General features: G+C 38.4%; 1 protein-coding gene across 4 annotated transcripts in view; it reads right to left on the bottom strand.

Annotated features, from left to right (window-relative positions):
* Positions 1 to 21,225, bottom strand: part of LOC127651195 (intersectin-1-like) — a 78,342-nt gene extending 57,117 nt beyond the window's left edge. For all 4 annotated transcript variants that reach the window (XM_052136910.1, XM_052136911.1, XM_052136912.1 and 1 more), the window contains exon 1: positions 21,068 to 21,225. The gene's annotated coding sequence lies outside the window, so the exon portion shown is untranslated. The remainder of the gene's footprint in view (positions 1 to 21,067) is intronic.
* Positions 21,226 to 21,889: the final 664 nt, after the last annotated feature.

The raw sequence follows: 21,889 nt of genomic DNA, 5'->3' as shown, positions 1-21,889 counted from the left end.
CTGTGTAAACGCAGTCCAGGAGAATTCACAAGCGCACACACGTAAGCTGTCTCCAGCAGGGGCAGCCAGGCAAAGCATTTTAATCAGTGCCAGACTGCTCGCCCTCGCTCTCTCTTCCACTGTTCCTCCTCACTTAACATGCCAATCAATAATCGATGTCTTGACATTTTATTATATTCCTATTAAACACCATTCCTGTTATTGCACCTCTTTATAGTTTTAATAACAGTTCTGCAGGGCTAGCAAAGAGCAGGGCAGAAACTGAAGGCATGTGGAAACCATGATGTTTCACACTCACATGTTGCATCATTCTGCCCCACCCTATCACATTATCCTGCTTTTAAACTATAGAAAAATGTTGATGCAGCAATGTGCTTCATTTTGGGCTTTTTAGATCTGACATTTTATACTAAGCAGTTTCACTTAGAAAAAGCGCACGCACTAGAACACAATTACTATCTGAAGCAAGGCTGGGAATTGGCACAGACATCCTGATTCGATATTACAACGATATTTACTTGCCAATTTGATAAGTATTGTGATTCTGTAAGTCAGGGGTTCTCAACCTTTTGCAAGCTGGGCTCCCCAATGCCGGTTCATTGCAGTTGGGGCCCCAGTGCCCCCCGCCCCATGCTTTATTGTTGTTGTTATTATTATTATTATTATAATAATAATAATAATAATAATAATAATAATAGGCAGTAGCACCAGACTTCTAATGTGAGCTTGCAGGCATTATTATTATTATTATTATTATGAGTAGTAGTAGGCCTATCATCATTACTAGGCTATTGCTATATAATTATATGAGGTTACATGCTTTATTGTTGTTGTTATTATTATTATTATCATCATCATCATCATCATCATCATCAGTAGGCCTATTATCATTACTAGGCTATTGCTATAATTGGGAATTGGCACCAGACCTCTGATATTAATTTATGCTTTATTATTGTTATTATTACTAGGCCTAATAGTAGGCATCATCTGCATTTTTTACAGAAGCTTGCTGGTAGGTGATGTTAATGTGAGACCTGAGCCTGCTTTGCCTTGCAAAGATCCTCAATTCTTGGCTCAATGTTTGATAAACATAGCCTCAAATCATCCTCGATTTGTGCACGATTGCGGTATTTCGTTTTGAGTGCAGTCATTTTTGAGAATCCTGTCTCACACAAATATGTCGACGCGAAAGGAAGGAGAATCTTCAAGGCGACGTCACGGAGTTCAGGGTATTCCTGCATCAATGCTGCCCAGAATGACGAAAGAGGGCAGGAGCTAAAGAGTTCCTTCAGTCTACTGTCATTCTTCAGCTCAATAAGCTGTTCCTGCATATCATTTGATAGCTCGTTTGCTGTGCACACAAACGGATCTCAAACCCACGCAAAAGAGCGATAATCCTCTTTAAAGTACGTCACATATTGTTTTCTCATTGCTGACAGGTGCTCAGACGCTGATTGAAATAGGGAGGAGAAATCGTGTGACGTGCCTGCATCAGTGATAAAGTCTGCAAGGCTGGGGAACATGGCGCAGTTCCCTCGACTGATGACTGATGCCAGAGGTCTAGTTTTTGTGTGAAGGTGTGCAATTTGTCTGCAAGGAGCAAAATATGAGTTTCGCAAAGACAGGTTGAAATCAAACAAATGAGCGCCGTTTTCTAAAGTCTATGAGCGCAGCACACACAAATAAACTAAATTGACATACTGCAGTTAAATTTCAAAATGTGGTGTTTTTATATTTATAACATTTGAATACAGTTCAGCAACATACATCACACGACCTGACGACCAAGAGAGCTGACAACCGACCATCACTTAATTTACCACCACCTCACGATTGAAAATGTGACACTGATTTCATATGACAGTTCAACAAACAAGTTAATAATATTAAGTCACTTACATTTTAGATGAAATAATGACTGTTTTGGTCTATTTTAGCAGCGAAAATAGATCCGATGAATCCAAACAAAGATCACAGCATAGCCATAGCGCATCTCACAGCAATACTCAAGCGTTTTGAATGATTCAGTGTTGTGAACGAATCGCTTGAGTCAAAGACTCAATTACCCATTCACAAACATCTGTCTCATTCTTGATGAATCGGCCGTTTGAACGAATCGTTTGAATGAACGACTCAATGACTCGCTTAATGAAACCGCTTATGCTTATCAGCTGCATTTGCGCTCACTATCGACAAACCAATTAAATTTGTTCAAAACTTTTTTTTTTAAATCAGTCCAAACACATTTACATTTTTATTCAGGAGTAATGTATATACAAAACTATAACTTTATATGACAGTAGTTTAGTGATAAAAAAAATGTGCCCCAAATTTTTTTTTTTTCAGTTTTTTTTCCCTTCCATTGTAGCCTACTCGCGCCCCCCCCGGGAGAGTGTCCGCGCCCCACCGGTTGAGAACCACTGCTGTAAGTGAAGAAATGACATGACATCCCTTTCACCCTATAATACAGATTTTGCAGGTACAAGGTAGGGATGTGCAAAACTACCAATTAAAAACTACTAACTGACCAGTCGACGCATTGTCTCAGCGATAAGTCGACTAATCAGTATTAAGGAACCCATGTATAAGGCTGCAATATGTCCATGTTACACAATCAGATGTGTAAGATGCTCCGATACTGATGTTTTTAGACGGATCGGGTATCGACGTTCCTACAAGACCAATCCAAATCCGATACTGTGTGTTAGTCGTGTTCTTTATCGTCAAGCTACAAAACTGACATAAAAGAACCATAAAAATACCATTAAATTAGTCCATATGGCTCATACATTTTATTCAAAAGGCACTGGAAGACATGCGATAGTTTTCTGAATCACAAAAGGCTGTTTAATAAGTAAATATACACAGGTAGTATGCATGCGCAGCACGAGTTAGTGAATGGCGCTGACATAAACATAACGCGCAGGCTGGTGAGGCGATCGAGGCTATTTTCAGCCCTCAGAGCTCACGGCTATTTTCACATGCGAGCGCTACTCACAAACACAAATCTCAGATGTCAGTAGTTCGTTTCACTTATAATATATAATGCAATAAGAATGGTACCGGGAGATCATTTTACCAGAATTTGAATAAGCAAATTAAACAACTGAAGTAACCCACATATAGACACTTACAGGTCTTCTTGGAGTGTTAGGATCGTCAAAATAAAAGCAGGAGGGTTTAAAGGTTAAAGGTGCACGACTGAAACATATAATTGTTGTATTTAAAAATTCAGTAATAATAATACTCATTATTATTTGTTATGTTGACCAACATTTGCAAAGAAAGCTTCTTTTCTAATGAAGACTTATACTGGAATTACTGTTAATTTTGCTGTTACATTATCCAGTAGAATAGTTAACAAAAATGTTCTTAATAGGCAATACATTTATATTGAAATAGTGTGTAGTTAGAGGTTTGTGTTTCTTTACATATTAAAGAGTACTCCCAATTACTTTCACACAATGAGGTAAAGACATTCTAATCTGATTATGCCAAAACAACAACACTGGTATCTGATCGGGAGATACTGCGATTTCAGATATAGGATCGGAAGTGCGTAACTAGTAACTAATGGATATTCAACAATTAAATAGGCTAAACACCTATAACCATAACCCAAAAAATTATTAAAGTAAGAAAAGAAACATGAAAAGCGGCAATAGAGAGCGACACAAATCCGCTTATGCGCATCCCCGACGCTGAATGACGTGCTTCAATGTGCTTTAGCAGATCTCGGAGAAATGACGCGCTTCAAGCAACTGGAGTTCTTGAAGTTACATGGCAATCAGCTCTGCATTCAGAAGTGCAAAGCTGTTAGATTATACATTTGTGGGGTGTGCCATGTTGTTCATGGCATCGAACAGTTTGATTAATGCAGTGTCAGACAGAATCTGCAGAATGATTCTTAACAAATACTCTCCACAATACCTCACAAATAAACCTGTGGATTATGCATAGTAACAGGAACATTACCTCAATGGAGGATTTTAGGTCGAACAGTTAATAAAGAGAGGCACTTTGATGATGCATTAGTGGGGCATTACAGGACTAAATGTGAAGAAATAAAGAGACGAAACTTCTCAGAGAGAAAACCTGTTTGTGTTGAACTTTGCAAAAATATAGCTTCCTATTTTTATCCTTCAATCCTTATATTAATAATAAGCTAAATGTGTCATTTTTTAGGGGCCTGCGTAGCTCAGCGAGTATTGACACCGATTACCACCACTGGAGTCGCGAGTTCAAATCCAGGGAGTGCTGAGTGACTCCAGCCAGATCTCCATAGCAACCAAATTGGCCCGGTTGCTAGGGAGGGTAGAGCAATAAGGGCTAACCTCCTCATGGTTGCTATAATGTGATTCTCGCTCTCTGTGTGGCGCGTGGTATGTTGTGCATGGATGCAGCGGAGAATAGCGTGGGCCTCCACATGTAATACATCTCCGCGGTAATGAGCCAACAAGCCACATGATAATATGTGCGGAATAACGTCTCGGATGCGGAGGCGATTCGTCCCCTGACACCCGGATTGAGGCGAGTCACTACGCCACCATGAGGACTTCCAAATTGGGGATAAAATCACCCCAAACAAAAAAAGATTTTTCACCAGCGAGACAATTTTAAAGTCATTTGCCTAAGAATCGTGATTTGTAACAGAATTGAATTTTTCCACCACCCCTAACCTGAAGTATTGCTTTGCATATGTTTAAGCATGATTTTAGTAACATTTTTGCCCTTTATGGTTTGTCTGTGCCTCAGAACATTTGTGACATGACAGTGGCACACATTTCATATGGTATTTTAATTTCCACATCGTATTTGTGGAAATCACTTTTGTTTGAATGCCATTTTGCCCAAGGCGTGTTTATACTGTCTGAGGTTTAATCCGAAACAGTGGGGTATTTCTCAAGATGGAGGACTAAGCCCTCCACGGAAAACTTGACTCAATACTGAAAACATCCATTTCCCCTGATTAAACAGCACACTGGTGGTGACACATTCTCTCGCTCTTACTGGCAGAGAGCAGTGCCAAACACTGCAGTGCTAGTGACACATTCACACTGTAGAACTGTCCCTTGTCACGGCCCTATTAAGGACCGTATGTGTGTGTGTGTCTGAGTATCTGACCTACTTTTGCCAGTCACCCTTTCTCTGATTCTAATGAAGCTTGTTTCCTCAGGACAATGCTCTCAAACACAGACAATCTAAATAAAAGCACAGGAAACGGGAAACGTTGTGCGGTACACACTAGAAACTCAAACAAACCAATGCTTTGAGATGACCTGCACACCTCAGTCAAGTTTAGTTTCTCTTATTCATTACCAGTCTCACTGATGAAGATCCAGACTTAGAATCAGAACATGCCCTCGAGAGGTGATAACTGTGGTGATGTCACAGGACTGGAATACTATCACTAGGAGAGACAAAACTGGGTCAAGAGTTCAAGCCTATTTTATCTATGCTTGATTAATATACTCATTAGTGCAGCATTATTATTATTATTGCTTATACTTGGGGTTAGATAATAGCTATTTTTCCACTGACAAACAATGGCACCATAACTCCGCTAACGCCATTATGTCTGATTCGCAAACAAATTACTCTTTTGAATCTTTCGATTGAATTTTTATTTTTTTAAATCAGTCAGAAAGTTTCACGAAACAAGTTAGAACCAATGAGCTCAGGTTAGCAGTTGGAATCAAAGAATCAGCCATCAGTGAGTTCAAAACTGGAAGCGCAGATATTTCAAAATAAGAGTCCCCAGTCAATTTCAGGATCGTATATATTTAAATGTTCCACATTATGTATTAAATCTTGTTTTATCTGGTTATTATTAGGATTTTGGGAGCACAATAAACTGCTTTTGAGATTTCATTCAATTTGGACTTTTGCAGCCTCTGTGTCTGTCCCAGCAAGGAAAAACTAACAGCAACAACTAACAATTATTTTGATAATCGATTAATCTTCAATTATTTCTTCGATTAATTGGATTAAAAAATAAATATATATTTTCCTGTATTTTATTAAGATGTTTTTGGTTAAAGAAATAAGGGGGTAAGGATTTGGTTAGAATTACAGTACAGAATTCACAATTCTATACTCTCCCAAAACTTTGAACAAAGCCTGAATCATGAGATTTTGGTTTAAATATTTTATTATAATAATGAATTTCAGGACAAATGAACAACAGTTGCTTTCTTTTTCTTGTAAAACTTAAAAAGTACTGCTCATCAAAGAGTAAAAAGATCCATTGGAGATGGAGTGGGACTAAACATCAGCCCAGTAGAGGGCAATGGTGACACCTGAATAGAAATACTAATAATTCTGCCCTGCTGAGAAATACATAATTATGTTAGATACTAGTGATGAAATGATTAGTCGACATTATCGACAACAAAAAATTATCGACAAAAATGTCTTGTTGAATAGTCGTTTGATCTCATTTAATATAACATGGGATCACATTAAACTGTAATGATGGAGCGCGAGAGTAGCACTGCAGCTCGCGCTTGACTGAGGATAGGAAGTAAATGGCTCAGAGTCCAGATGCACTCTAAACTTTCCAAACAGCTTCAGGTGATGTAGATCACAAAGTATGAGGGAATTATACAAAAAAAAGATGATTTTGTCCTCTTTATTGTTAGCAAGCATGTTTAATCCAACCTTTTATGTCAGGCCACAAGCGGAATAATCGGTTAAGAGCTAATGATTAATCATTGCAATAATCGTCGAATAGTCGAATAATCGTTCTAATAATTGTTAGATTAATCGATTATCAAAATAATCGTTAGTTGCACCCCTATTAGATACATTTGCTTGTATACCGTCACTAGTATAATCACTAGTAAAATAATGCTTGACATAGTATAAATTTACTGTTGAAATCAGACATTACATTTGGCATCATCAGAGCACCCTTAGCATTATTTCTCATTATATTCAGCATAATACACAGTTTAATATAGTACAATCATCTGTAAGCGCAGTGCAGATTAGAGGTCGACCGATTAATCGGCAGATTTTTTGGCATTTTTTACATAATCGGCATCGGCCAATATCCACGCATATCAAGCCGATTATTAGGCAGGCGCATCTGTGGGCAGCCTAGTGTTGTTGTGGAACACGTGTTCGACGCATGCTGCCCCTAGAGTCATTTTCCAGCAGAGTGAGCAGACCTCATCCAGTGCCTAAGGAAGGAGCTAAGTTCCTTGGAGAAAACAGTAAGGATTACATTTGTATAACTTCTTTAGATTTAATTAAAAACTTTTGATATGTTACTGCCAACTTCAAGAAAAAATGTGACAAAGCGATAGTTGACATGACGTTCGACTACTTTGGATATTGATAGTGTAGTTGAAGTTGCATTATCACAGCAGAAGGGTTGCTATCATGTCACAATAAGCAAGCAAGAATTTTGCAATTACAGACAGTGAATCTGAGACTTTTATTTGTTCTGTTTGTGTGTCTTATATTTGAGAGGGTTGTCACTCAATGCAGAGAAATAAGTAATAAAAAAGATACCAACGCGCTATTGGCTATTGAAGGACTGGCTTTGGTAAGCTCGGACATTATTGGTTCTGCTGTCGGTACTGGAGAAATTAAGAAAATACATTCTTTATTGCTATAAAGAGAAAGTTATTTTATCTCGCCAGCCATTTCTATGTATAATAATATGAAACCATTTGTCTGTGATGCAATTTAGCTATTCGCAGTCATAGAGAGAGAGAGAGATAGAGAGAGATCTCGCGCACAGCGAGCACAACACGAGCCCAGCTAAATGAGTGACAGAACTAAACATTCAAACGTAGCCTGGTTTAGATCTGTGATTATTAGTCTGATTTTATTTTAGATTTCGCCTTCCAAAGATTATAAAAAGAATATTTATACATAAGTCGCATTCTGTCTAGCACAACTTCCTTCCCTTCACAGCGGTGCACTGACATTCCTCCCTAAAACTCAAACTTAACGTCAGAATCAGCACGATCGGTGATTGTTGTAAAATACAGTCTAGCTACTGTTGCTAAATTGCGGGACGCGTTTAATAATAAAAAGAGCGCAAGAGATACCGGTCCCAAGGCGGCGCGCACTCCGAAACACACCGCAACGAGACAAGCAAATAGGCTACTTTGGGTTTCATGCGTCTAAACGATCAACTATACACAAAAATATGTGAGAATTCACTTAAACACAGTTTATGTCTTAAATGGACGTAGTTATGGAAATAGTTGGGAGACAATATGCTGCATCAGGAGTCTATTAGACTCGGTCTTAAAGGGGAAGCTGTCTATTAAACATGTGATGATTGAGTCATTACTGCGAATCAAACAACAAAAGGCAAAGAGAAAATCACTTACAGCTCTTGAATGAATAACTTCTGCATTAATAAGCATTAATCTATCTATGATAAACTATGCAGTGTTATTTTACAATTGATTACTAGTTATTAGATTTCTTTTTAGACCACACCTGAACAGTTAATGTTAGTAGACCTTCCTGAAATAAAATTATTTATATATAAACGGTATTCTTAACGGTTCTTTTTGTTATATATATATATATATATAACAAAAAGAACCGTTAAGAATACAGTTGAAGTACCGGATCGATAAGCAGTATCGGTAAGATAGTAATACCATTAAAACCTTAACGATACCCATCCCTATGACTGTGCTTCTCTTGGATGCTCTGAATATTGGATTACGTGTCTGGATTGCCCCTTAATTAAAGCTGCATTTGGATCTCAACCTTCGTGTCTCGGAGCAGTTCAGTAACACTCGGCTTTGTTTATTTAATATATTTGTTATACATTATTTATACAATATGTTTTTACATTATACATTTTTAATTTTAAGTGTACAAGTGCAGATTGGTCAAGTGTTCAATAAATGTATTTGTTGAGAAATGTTGTCTATCTTAAGTAATTATTTGTGTTACATTTTATCTTTCAAATAAGAGGTTAAAAACAAGCACATATCGGCCAAATATCGGCCAAAATAAATCGGCAGCAATAATCGGCCATCGGCCGACCCGGATTTCAAAAGATCGGCATCGGCCTGAAAAAAACAATATCGGTTGACCTCTAGTGCAGATTCATGCTTAAAAATTCTTATCCCGGTGCTTATTGTATTACATGAATAAACCATCTAAAACACTTCAAAACAGGCACACCTTGACCTCTGAGACATCAGGGATATACATGAAAGCTGCACAATTGATTACATTGACACCGGAATCAAGACATGATGTTGCACAAAATACTAACAGCAAAGCACAGTTTAATCAAAGTGATTGCGCTCTCTTTCTCGATTGTGTTTGGTTTGATTGACGCGGACACGCACACTCCATGAAATTTAATGGAGACTTGCTTGCGTTCAACTTGTCTCAGTGTTTTTCAAATTTGTTTCGTTATGCACCACATAAAACAAATTTTCACTGGGCTGAAAAGTGACATCACTGAAGGAGCTTCTCCTTGCTGTTCACACATTTTCAACTAATCGATAATGAAATTAGTTGTCGATGATTTACATTATCGATAATTATCGATTAGTTGTTGCAGCCCTAAAATACTAAGAACATTTTATGCATACAAAAAAGATGTATATCAGGGCTGCAGACCTCATTTGGTAGCATCAGAATCTACTGCAATAATAAAAGTGAATAACACTGCATATTTTGCCCTACTTAAAATGCTCATTCGTCAGTAAGGCATTGATTTTGATTTAGCATGCAGATGTAATTTACTGGTATCAACAACAGGAAGGTTATCAATAACATCCATAAAGAGTAATAAGATTACACCTAATTTATATAGGGCTAAAATTAGCCAACTCTGACTGAGTTGAGACTCCTTTCATCAGGTTCTTGTTAATTCAAGTTCAATCATCTCTTGGAAATCTGAGGGCAAATGAAAGAGCTATAGAGTTATAATAGCAATATAATAATTATTATAAAATATATTTCTGCCTAAAATACTAATACAGTTAGTGTTACTGAAGTGAATTCATGGTTGTTATTTTTTGAAAGGTGGTGAAATAGGAAAAGACTGCTAAGGTGTGTATGACTTAATGTAATTTTAGTATTTCCTTATCCAGACATCAAATACATTTTCACAAAATTAGAACAGAAATCGATTTGTTTATTATTAAAGGCTCGTAACATGCTGACTAATAAAGATACATTTAGAAGGGAAAAACGTTTTGGTCTAAAAGGTGCTTTGAAACCACGATTACTCATTCGGCACTTCATGTCTACACACATGCAGGGAAAAGAGGCAACGTGTGTGGAGCGGGACAGGGTAGAATTGATGCATGTTTGTTGCTAGAAAACAATATTCAAGATTACAGCGCAGAAAGAGCAGAGCTGTTGTCCACATCACTGTTGTGTTGGTGCGGATAGAATCAATCCGGTGTCCGACGTAACCTAATTGTTAGCAAGGCAGCTAGCATTAGCAAGTTCACCCAGTCTGACACTACATTACCACTAGCGCGTTGTGAGCGAAGCTGAGAGCGTTTTCAATTCATTCCTATGAAAGCCGAGCGTCATGCTCGCAAGGTGGATCGTAGGATTGGCAGCGGTGGAGCAAGCTCTCTCCTAGCGCTGTGAGCGCCATTGAGCGGTTTTCATCTGCCCCAGTGGAAACGCAGCCTGAGAAAGCCGAACTGATTGTGTTTTAGCGACACGCAGTAAATATTGAAAATTCCTCAAAAGCTTATCGTGGATTTTCTTTATCGTGATATATATCGATATCATTTTATCGCCCAGCCCTACATGTGAAGGGAGATTTCTCTTTTGAAGCTACAAAAATCACAGACAGTCAGCATAAACGACATCCATACGAAAAATTGCCATTCACTTGCATTTTAAGGACCTACTGAGCTAAGATATTTTTCTTCAAATGAGTTCTGGTGAAGCAAGAAAGTCATACACCTGGGATATCATGGGGGTGAGTAAATAATGAGAGAATTTTCACTTTTGGGTGAACTATACCTTTAAGTCTGGAGCCCTGAACACACACACATTGCCTGTCTGCATTTCTTTCAAGACTTGGGGTCGTCTATGAGCACACCACAGCCAGACGCACCCACACATGTTTTTGCATTCCTCACAAAAGAGTAACAGTCTGTCCTGGATAGTGTTTAGATTTGAACCTAGAGTAATGTAACATACAACTTATGCTGAAAAACTCAACATGAGCATAGAGCGAGAACGGTATTTAAACAAGCTCCACAAAGGTCACTTTCACTGCACAAACAGTCATTTGAGGAGTTGCAGAATGAATACAAGTACAACTCTGTCAACATCAACCAAAACAACACCACTGTAGAGACTCAGATTTCCTTCAAGTGCATAACAGACAAAGAAGCGAGCCATCTTTGCTGCAAGCTATAAAGACGCAGAGCATTCAGATGCTTATGGTAGCACTGACACCCCAACAGTTACAGTCACCACTCAACAAATCACAGACAAGCTGTACCCCACCCATAAAATGCAGTAGACATATGAAGGTGAATCCATCTTAAAATGAATGCTAATAAAGGATTCGGTTTGATCTTCAAAGCACCCCCACCTAGAGGTCGTCGATATATCGGTTTTGCCGATTAATCTGCACCGATACCAGATTTCGGTTATTGGCAAAAATCCACATCAATAGTTTTTCCCTGTTGCGTCCGGTGCTGGAGCATCTGGGAAGGGTCCACTGTTGTTATACTGTATGAGAGCGGCCCCAAGATCACTTCACTGATGTCGTGTGGTATTTGTTTTGACATGTGAGACTACAGTCTGCATGGAGCAGAACACTTCAGATGCGGATCTGAACCTCAACATCAAACTACACTACAATACACGTCGTCATATAATTATGAAGTAATTAATTTGTTGACTAGATGCTGCATTAGTAGAGAACAGCAGTATGTTTGCCGACAAGGCTGAGAGCACGCTAACATTAAAGCTAACCTCAAGCGGTTAGAACAATGTGACAAAAATACAAACAAGTCCTACCCAAATTATTAAATGTCACGATTGTTACCATCTATGTGATCCAACTGGTCACATTTATGCATTTGTTAGCCAGCTAAGTTGCATATTTAAAGCTAGTGATGTGAGAAAGCAAATCATATCTTCATGCAGCCGAGAGAAACATTTAAGCAAATCAGGAACACATCCGATTTCAATAACGCATTTTTATTCTTAATGTAATACGATGAATTCTGATCAATCACATTCTTGCACTAAAAAGGCTAGACACAGCACAACAAATACAGTTTAACAGAAAGCAGGTGTCTCAATAAATTAGACATATCATCTAAAAAAAACAAAAAAATTATCTAAAGCAATCCTACATGAGACGCTGAATAAACAAAAACAAAGTGAAACAAAAACGTTCATCTAGCACGCGTTTACATAGAAAAACAAATGGATGGTTGCAATAGCGTTCTGTGTGAACAGCCCATTACAGTTGGTGGAGGTCTTTGGCCATTGTGTTTTGTTCTCTTATAAGCGTTTCTCAGTTTAAGCAATGAGTCGATTAAATGCTTTGTCAGGAATGATGTTCAACTTGGAAATGTGTGTTTCGAGATCAACGAGTTCAGTTCCAGTCTGTTGTATTATAGACCAGTCTCAGTCTCATAGTCTGAGCCGCTTCACCACGAGTTCAGCCGAATACCACTGCTACCTGTGAATATTGCTACTCTACATACAACTGTACTGAATAAAAAAAATGTGGTATTTCACCATTATTATAAAGCTTGAGTCTGGGGTAGTTGGAATCAGTGCAAGTGTAAGACCATGTGTCTATTGAAGCCCCGTATAATTTAACGGTGCAGAATGGTTTATGTAATTATTGCACCCACTAGTGGACTAAGGAAACAATGTCAATTAAAAACTCAGCTGACTTTAAAATTAGAATATTAGTTTCATATATATTATTTCTATATTTATTTCATTTAAAAAAAGTACAATACATTTTTATGGTTCAGTCAGTAATTTTTATTTTTGCAATAAATTTCAGCACTATTTTACTTTATTTTTTTCATTCAGTATCAATTTTCAAAACTATCAGTTGATGAATCGTTATCGGCAGGTACTGCCCAACTTAGTTATCGGTATCTGTAAAATCCACCATCGGTCCACCTCTAACCCAAACCTTTCCCTTCATTGTTCTAAAGTTTAACCCCTCAGTCCAACATTTGTTCAGGTCCATCTTGAAGCAGTTAGGAAAGGCCATAAACATGAGAAACAGAAGTGCTTTCTCTGAAGCTGAGGTCAGCAGAACAGCTCAGCTATAACAGCGCAGGCAGATACTGCAGCTGATCTTCAATGGCTTCTGCTGGTTTTGGCAGAGCAGTATATGAGCCGATACAGAGTATCAACCATCAGACTGAACATGACAGCTTCCGGAAAAGAGCCTGTATTGTTGTGCTTCTGTCCAATGTGAAGGCAAGGTTACAGTCACTGCTCTGCGCAAGAAGCCACACACACACACACACACGAAAAATTCACAATGATAACAATGATCAAATTTGGCTGATGATTAAATGTCAAACGAAAAATTGCTATTATGACGATGTATTGTCTGTGTTAGGGCTATGATGATTAATTGTCTCTTTAAAAGCTTTCAAGATTATTGTCATATTTCTTAGTGCATGTGTCCTTAATCCAAGTCAAGAAGTCTTTTTTACATTTTTAACTTCAAATATATAAATCAAATAATAAAACAGGGATATTGGATTTGCATTTAAGGCTCTAAAAACTTGTGAATGCCATAAAAAATAATGTGGACTGGGAAAACAGATAAATCTGAAAACGATGATGTATTTGTTATCATGTGAAGCAGTCATGAGATCCATTACAACCAAAACAGTCAAGATTGTGGCCCGTGTATTAGCGGCGCTGTTGTGCCCGATATTCACTTTGATCGAGTTTATAAAGGTTTATGTTACTTTGTAAAACATTCACATTGCATTCCTTCTAAGGCAACAGGAAGTTTACTTGGAACTGGTGTCCGGCGACGGGTGTTTCAGACTGTACAATCGACAGCGATTTTCGCATGTGCAGTATGGGGATAAAAGTGTTTTTATATGTTTCATTGTGGACAAGCAACTTTTGGAAAATTTTTGAAAACGACAGTGGACAGAGAGCACTTCGAAAACGAAAATGGTGTTTTCAAATGTATCCGGATTAATGTACACAGCCTATATTTGTTTGTTTATATTTTCTCGAGAGTTTGGTGTGAGCGTCTGGTGACAGTGCATGCATGAGAGCACTTGAGAAGTGCTTCACGTGTTTTTCTGGACAGGAGCTACTCTAGTTGACGTCTGTAATGTGGCTCAGTGATAACTGAACGAAACACATACATGTCGTTGATGCATTTCTATATTAGCTCAAAATTCCCTTATTTGGGCATTAAAATGTGATTGGAATTTGGAGTGCACAATAACAACAGTCACCTAAGATCAACTGTCTGCCATCAGAGCGATTATTTAATAAATCACGACAGTCCTGTTCATGTCTGATCTATAACTATGTTAACTAATAAATAAAGAGTGGCAATAGTTCTTTAGCTTCTGCGGGACAGTTTCATTACCTCTGTAGGCCTATATCGCTAATTCAATAAAACTGATTACTTCTAGGTAGAGGTTGACAGATTAATCGGCCGATTTTTTGCATTTTTTAACATAATCGGCCAATATCCAAGTATATCAAGCAGATTATTAGGCAGGCACATCTGTGGGAAGCCTAGTGTTTTTGTGGAACACGTGTTCAACGCACACTGCCCCTAGAGTCATTTTCCAGCAGAGTGAGCAGACCTCATCCAGTGCCTAAGGAAGGAGCTAAATTCCTTGGAGAAAACAGTAAGGATTAAATTCTTATAACTCCTTTATATTTAATTAAAAACTTTTGATATGTTACTGCCAACTTCGAGAAAAAACGCGAGGCGACATGACGTTCGGCTACTTTTGATATTGATAGTGTAGTTGAAGTTGCATTATCACAGCAGAAGGGTTGCTATCATGTCACAATAAGTAAGCAAGAATTTTGCAATTACAGACAGTGAATCTGAGACTTTTATTTGTTCTGTTTGTGTGTCTTATATTTGAGAGGGTTGCACTATAGTCTATTGAAGGACTGGCTTTGGTAAGCTCGGAAGTTGCTGTCGGTACTGGAGAAATTAAGAAAATACATTTAATATTGCTATAAAAAGAAAGTTATTTAATCTCGCCAGCCATTTCCATGTATAATATTAAACCATTTGTCTGTGATGCAATTTAGCTATTCACAGTCAGAGAGAGAGAGAGAGAGAGAGAGAGAGAGAGAGAGAGAGAGAGAGACGATCTCTCACGCGGTGCCACAGCAAGCACAACACGAGCCCTGCTTAATGATTGACGACGAAAGACAGAACTGGTTACACTTTAAATCTGTGATATTAGTCTGATTTTATTTTAGATTTCGCCTTCCAAAGATTATAAAAAGAATATTTATACATAAGCCACATTCTGTCACTTCCTTCCCTTCACAGCGGTACACTGACATTTCTCGCTAAAACTCAAACTTAACGTCAGAATCAGCACGATAGGTGATTGTTGTAAAATGCAGTCTAGCTACTGTTGCTAAATAATAATTAATAAAAAGAGCGCAAGAGATACCATTCCCAAGGCGGCGCGCGCTCCGAAACAGACCGCAACGAGACAAGCAAAGTATAGGCTACTTTGGGTTATGCGCGCGTGCGTCTAAACGATCAACTATACACAAAAATAGGTCAAAACGACCGGCTTGGAGACACAGTTTATGTCTTAAATGGACGTAGTTATGGAAATAGTTGGGAGACAATATGCTGCATCAGGAGTCTATTAGACTCGGTCTTAAAGGGGAAGCTGTCTATTAAACATGTGATGATTGAGTCATTACTGCGAATCAAACAACAAAAGGCAAAGAGAAAATCACTTACAGCTCTTGAATGAATAACTTCTGCATTAATAAGCATTAATCTATCTATGATAAACTATGCAGTGTTATTTTACAATTGATTACTAGATTATTAGATTTCTTTTTAGACCACACCTGAACAGTTAATGTTAGTAGACCTTCCTGAAATTAAATCACTGTGCCTATATAACGTTTATCTTAAAAAGAACCGTTAAGAATACAGTTGAAGTACCGGATCGATAAGCAGTATCGGTAAGATAGTAATACCATTAAAACCTTAACGATACCCATCCCTATGACTGTGCTTCTCTTGGATGCTCTGAATATTGGATTACGTGTCTGGATTGCCCCTTAATTAAAGCTGCATTTGGATCTCAACCTTCGTGTCTCGGAGCAGTTCGTAACACCTGCTTTGTTTATTTAATATATTTGTTATACATTATTTATACAATATGTTTTTACATTATACATTTTTAATTTAAGTGTACAAGTGCAGATTGGTCAAGTGTTCAATAAATGTATTTGTTGAGAAATTTTGTCTATCTTAAGTAATTATTTGTGTTACATTTTATCTTTCAAATAAAAGGTTCAAATAAGAGGTTAAAAACAAGCACATATCGGCCAAATATCGGCCAAAATAAATCGGCAGCATTTATCAGCCATCGGCCGACCCGGATTTCAAATTATCGGCATCGGCCTGAAAAAACCCATATCGGTCGACCTCTACTTCTAGGAATTGTCTAATTCATTTATTCAAAGGTTTACATTACTTTTATACAGTATATCAAAATAATGTTCTTTAAAAGACAATATAAATGATCAAAGTTGAAATAATAAGAGTTTCTCATATACCTTAATCTATACTTATAGCCATGCTAAAGTGCAGGGGAAAATTCTTGTCAGCCATAAAGCAGATAGAAATAAGAGAAATTATTCAGGCCCAACGGAGCAGACCACTGGGGTGAAAGACTAAGTGTCACTCTCGCTTTCTGTTAAACCTAATTATTCCGACAAAAAGCTGCATCTGAGCCAACGATCGTACAAAGAGAATCACATTTCAAAGTGAGCAGTAAAAGGGTAGCGCAAATGTCATCACAAATATCAGTGGTAAACAAAAAAGGACCATCCCTACACAAAGAGCTAGCATAGCTGGCGTATAATATACATCCTGCTGAGACTGATCTGTGCACAGTGGAGATCCCTATTATCTCGCACCCCTGACTAAATCTCTCCTGTACACCTGTGGGGGATGAGGGATAAAGAGAGAAAGTGGCCAGATAAACTTGAGGTTGTAGAAAACAGCCTCCAACGGCTCATTAACTAAATGGCCAAACAATCACTTCTGAAGACAGGTATTTAACCTCTGGAGTCATATGAATTTCTAAAGCTGCATTAATGTGCTTTTTGGAGCAAATAACTGTGTATAATTTGTGACCAAAATAAAGGATTCTAAGGATTCTATGGACCTACAGAGCGGAAATATTCTTCTTAAAAAAATGTTTGTGTTCAGCAGAATAAAGTCATACACATCTGAAATGAGTTAATGAGAGAATTTTCATTATTTGGTGAACTCTCTTTAAAAAAAGCACTCGTACATTTTTTGAAAATTTATTTTTGTACTTACGCTGACACCTAGTGGCATGGATGCAGCATCATTCAAAGAATAGTTTTCAGTTACCGATGAAAACTAGAAATAGAAATTCACAAATCAATGTCAGACATAATGTAATCCCTGAGTAAAAGTGTCCAGTAACAGTGTGGTTTTTAAACGAGTAGGATTCGGCTGGTCATGTGATTCTAAATGGCAGCCCCCATTAGGAGACCCGCTCCATGTAGAATAAAACAGATTTTATAAAGTTGATCTAACTGGAGTCTTCATCTTATGTGAATGCTCATGATTTTATACGCATGTTTAAAAATTACAATACACAAGGGTGTGTTCACACTTGGCAGGTTTGGTTGGTTTGATTAAAATGAACTCTGGTCCAATTGCTCTGTTAATGTGGTTCATTTGAACAAGTGTGAACGCTGTCATCCGAATCTTGGTGTGCACCAAACAAGCAGGGTCCCTTCAAAACGAACTCTCGATTGATATATTAACACAGCATAGACCAAAGACGTCTAAACGGACCAATAACAGGAAGTAATTTGCCTCATACTAACCTCAAGCATACCTGGTTCTTTATAGGAGCTATATTCACCATTATACTTCGGTACAGGGGTCGGAACCGCCGTCAGCCGTCATTGCAGCATATCTTCGTTTGTGTGTGCAAAGGAGGAAATTCTGGTGCTATTTTGACTCCTTTACACATTTTATTAGCTCTTCTGTTTGTTGTCAGCTGGTAAAAATACCACCATATATACATATATAAATCTAATAAGCGCATTTCGCCAGCAGCCAGCATTGTTTTGGATGTTTGACAAGTTCCGTTGCAAAATATCCTTCATAAAAGCTGTCCAATCAGGTTGTGACCTTATCCTGATGCCTTTTGTTTTGTATCTTTAGGTTTGGTGTTAAAAATGCGGTGTGAACGCTAAGTAAACCAGGACTAAATGTATCATTTTTTTGAGTGTTTCTTTAAAGGGATAGTTCACCCCTAAAAATTTAAATAGTCATACTTTACTCATTTAGTCATAGTCATTTCAAACCAGGTTTATGACCCGGGCCAAAGGTCAAGCTATATTTTTTCTAAGAATGAACATGATCTTGTCTTGAGGTTAAATCCAGCAGTCTCACCTTTAGACAAACCACCCAAATCCAGGGCAAGACTTCACTACAGGATCTGAGCCCTAATCACCTTCCTGCAGACATAATCAGAAGAGTATAATAAACTTGTTTTGCTGCTTCTCCAGGCCAACATGCAGTCATATGGACATTCAGACATATGAGCATGTACAGTTGAACCTACACTTAGGTTGAAGTCATTAAAACTCATTTTTAACCACTCCACAGATTTCATATTAGCAAACTATAGTTTTGGCAAGTCGTTTAGGACATCTACTTTGTGCATGATACTAGTAATTTCTCCAACAATTGTTTACAGACAGAGTGTTTCACTTTTATTTGACTATCACAATTCCAGTGTGTCAGAAGTTTACATACATAACTTTACACTAAGATAACTGCACCTTTTAGCAGCTTGGGAAATTCCAGAAAATGATGTCAAGCCTTTTTGGCAATTAGCTTCTGATTGGATGTGTATCTGTGGATGTATTTTAAGGCCTACCTTCAAACTCTGTGCCTCTTTGCTTGACATCATGGGAAAATCCAAAGAAATCAGCCAAGACCTCAGAAACAAATGTGGACCTCTACAAGTCTGGTTCATCCTTGGGAACAATTTCCAAACACCTAAAGGTACCACGTTCATCTGTACAAACAATAATATGCAAATCTAAACAGCATGGGGCCACGCAGCCATCATACCGCTCAGGAAAGAGATGCATTCGGTCTCCTATAGATGAACGTATTTTTGTGTGAAAAGTGCTAATCAATTCCAGAAAACCGCAAAAGATCTTTTGAAGATGCTGGAGGAAACAGGTAGACAAGTATCTATATCCACAGTAAAATGAGTCCTAAATCAACATAACCAAAACGGCTGCTCAGCAAGGAAAAAGCCACTGCTCTGAAACCACCATCAAAAAGCCAGACTACAGTTTGCAAGTGCACATGGGCACAAAGAACTTCCTTTTTTAATTAACTTCCTCTGGTCTCATGAAGCAAAAATGCAACTATTTGGCCATAATGACCATCATTATGTTTGGAAGAAAAAGGGTGATGCTTGGAAGCTAAAGAACACAATTCCAACCATGAATCATGGGGGTGGCAGCATCATGTTGTGGGGGTGCTTTGCTGCATTAGGGATTGGTGCACTTCACAAAATAGATGGCATAACGAGGAAGCAACATCTCAAAGACAGCCAGGAAGTTAAAGCTCGGTTGAAAATGGGTCTTCCAAATGAACATTGACCCCAAGCATACCTCCAAATTTGCGGCAAAATGGCTCAAGGACAACAAAGTCAAGGTATTGAAATGGCCATCACAAAGCCCTGATCTCAATCTGATTATAAACTAAATTTTTGGGAAGAAATGAAAAAGCATGTCCGATCAAGGAGGCTCACAAACCTGACTCAGTTATACCAGTTCTGTCTGGAGGAATGGGCCAAAATTACAAGCTTGTGGAAGGCTACCCACAACATTTGGCCCAAGTTAAACAATTTATAGGCAATGCTACCAAAGTGTATGTAAACTTCTGACCCACTGAGAATGTGATGAAAGAAATAAAAGCTTAAATCTCTACTATTATTCTGACATTTCACATTCTTAAAATAAAGTAGTGATCCTAACTGACCTAAGACAGGGAATGTGTTCAGATTAAATGTCAGGAATTGTGAAAAACTGAGTTTAAATATTTTGGCTAAGGTGTATGTAAACTTCTGCCTTAAACTGCAGAGCATGATTGGCAATGTAGTCAAGCTGGCAAATGAGCACATTGCTACATGGAGCCATATGGAGAAATGCTGCTGCAGTTATGCACACATGAACATGCAGCTACATACATTATGTGCATGGAGAGCTGCACACATGTATAGATAAGAGAGATGCAGTGGTCAGCACGTGGTTACTGGTGTTAAACTGCCCCATCAGAGTACCTTCATCTACGCCTCAATCTCACAGGAACACCAGCACGTTGGCTGTTACTCAGTTACTACATCGTACAATTAACACAAATTACTGAAGCACGTCAAACACCCAATACCCCACTATATCCATGAGTTTTACCTCAGAAACCCAAATGATCTCAGTATTCAAACTGCTGTCACCCATAAAAACACACCAGCAGCCGTTAGCCGGTGTGCTAACTGAACCACTAAATCAGTGCAGGAGTGTAGCTGCGATCACTGCGTGGAGAGAAAGCTTAAAGAGGCCCTCTTTCACGAATAACCGAGTACTAAAAATATTAATATTTTTGCTAACGTGAACGGACCATAGGGGTGACCACTGAAAGTGTCCTTTGCGCTACGCGAACGAACAAATCACTGAATTCGCGCGAGGCGCGCGCTAAAATTCCGAAGATGACTCGCTCGCGCAGCGGCCGCGGTCACTGTCAAAAAAGGACAAACGGCCAGCGACACACAAACACTCTTACCTCATCGTTCAGTTTCCATAATATCTCAAGCACTCTGTGGAAGAATGCACGAGGAACATGGGATGAGAGAAGTTCTCTTCGTTTCCTATTTTAACGGTCAAGATAAATTCCAGGATTATATATTTGCTCCTTCAGGCTGCTCGCTCCCCCCAAGTAGCTTCGCTATTAGTGTGGTAAAAAAGGAGGAAAAAAGAAACGTTTAAACTTCATTCAGCATCCGTGTATGAGCATGTACTGTAGACAGGGGGCGCAATGCGGCCCAGATAAGATGACATACCTCAGTGCATGATCTCAAGTTCTGTTTTCTGTTATTATGCATCCTATGTTTAAACACTGGGACAGTATCAAGCTCTAAGTAGGATGGCTAAAAAGTGTGGCCTCCTCTAGGTGGCGCGCTACGGCTCAAAAAGTGTGCTGTTCAGGTTGTAGTCCAAAACCTCTGATCCTATGTGTTTTTTTTAATGACAATTGTGATTCTTTACCTCAGATAACGCAAAACAAATTATATTTTCCTGGCTTGTATTGCTAGTCTGCCTGCGCGTTCTCGAGTTGATTGACTGGCAATGTCTGTATCTAAAAGGTGATTGACTCTTTTACCTGTAAGGTGGGACTTTCTTTCTACATCCACCATTGACCGTTTAGCGCCAGAACTTCTGTTCCAATTTACATTTATTTACATTTACATTTATGCATTGTCTTTTATCCAAAGCGACTTACAGTGCACTTATTACAGGGGCAATCCCCCCGGAGCAACCTGGAGTTAAGTGCCTTGTTCAAGGACACAATGGTGGTAGCCCTGGGGATCGAACCAGCAACCTTATG

Source organism: Xyrauchen texanus, chromosome 11, assembly GCF_025860055.1.
Source record: "Xyrauchen texanus isolate HMW12.3.18 chromosome 11, RBS_HiC_50CHRs, whole genome shotgun sequence".
NCBI lineage: Eukaryota > Metazoa > Chordata > Actinopteri > Cypriniformes > Catostomidae > Xyrauchen > Xyrauchen texanus.
The sequence above is the reverse complement of the archived record's forward strand: the minus strand, read 5'-3'. Positions and strand labels throughout refer to the sequence as shown.